The sequence below is a fragment of the Amblyraja radiata genome, unplaced genomic scaffold (genome assembly GCF_010909765.2).
Source record: "Amblyraja radiata isolate CabotCenter1 unplaced genomic scaffold, sAmbRad1.1.pri S43, whole genome shotgun sequence".
NCBI classification, from domain to species: Eukaryota; Metazoa; Chordata; class Chondrichthyes; order Rajiformes; family Rajidae; genus Amblyraja; species Amblyraja radiata.
Window position 1 is genome coordinate 5,789,394 of NW_022630150.1, and position 1,303 is coordinate 5,790,696.

Here is a 1,303-nt window from a genome sequence, read left to right on the forward strand (position 1 = left end):
GGGAAGTACAACGGGATCTGGGGGTCCTTGTTCATCAGTCAATGAAAGTAAGCATGCAGGTACAGCAGGCAGTGAAGAAAGCTAATGGCATGTTGGCCTTCATCACAAGAGGAGTTGAGTATAGGAGCAAAGAGGTCCTTCTGCAGTTGTACAGGGCCGTGGTGAGACCACACCTGGAGTATAGTGTGCAGTTTTGGTCTCCAAATTTGAGGAAGGACAATCTTGATATTGAGGGAGTGCAGCATAGGTTCACAATTGGGATTGTATACACTGGAAGTTCGAAAGATGAGATGGGGATCTTATTGAAACATATAAGATTATTAAGGGGTTGGACACGCTAGAGGCAGGAAACATGTTCCCGATGTTGGGGGAGTCCAGAACCAGGGGCCACAGTTTAAGAATAAGTGGTAGGCAGTGTTTCCGCTTTGAAGGAAATTATCCAAAATTTGGGAAATTCTGGTTGCCTTCGGGTTACTAGTGGCCACATCTTCCCATCTCCTCCCCTTTGTGCTTTCCGCAGAGACCGTTCCCTCCATAACTCCCTGGTCAATTCATCCCTTCCCACCCAAACTACTCTCCCCTGTCACTTTCCCCTGCAACAGCAAGAAATTCTACAGTTGTCCCTTTACCTCCCCCCCTCGACTCCATCCAAGGAACCCGACAGTCTTTCAAGGTGAGGCAGAGGTTCACCTGCACCTCCTCCAACCTCATCTACTGCATCCGCTGTTCTAGGTGTCAACTTCTCTACATTGGCGAGACCAAGCGCAGGCTCGGCGATCGCTTTGCTCATCACCTCTGCTCAGTCCGTCTTAACCAACCTGATCTCCCGGTGGCCCAGCACTTCAACTCCCCCTCCCATTCCCAATCTGACCTTTCTTTCCTGGGCCTCCTCCATTGTCAGTGTGAGGGCCAGCGCAAGTTGGAGGAACAGCACCTCATATTTCACTTGGGTAGTTTACACCCCAGCGTTATGAACATTCATTTCTCTAATTTTAGATAGCCCTTGCTTTCTCCCTCCCCCTCCCCCACAGTCCTACTGTCTCCTCCTACTCCCTTTCTTACCCCCCCCCCGAGGGTCTCGACCCAAAACGTCGCCTATTCCTTCTCTCCATAGATGCTGCCTCACCCGCTGAGTTTCTCCAGCATTTTTTGTCTACTTTAACCTAAACCTCCATGTCAGAGGACAGGAAGACATTGGGCACAGCTGCATTCATTGAGGAGGGGCTGTGGAGACTATCTCTATCCTAACACTCATGGCTTGCTCCATAATCTGATCTGCACTTGCCTTTGATTAGCTAGGAGT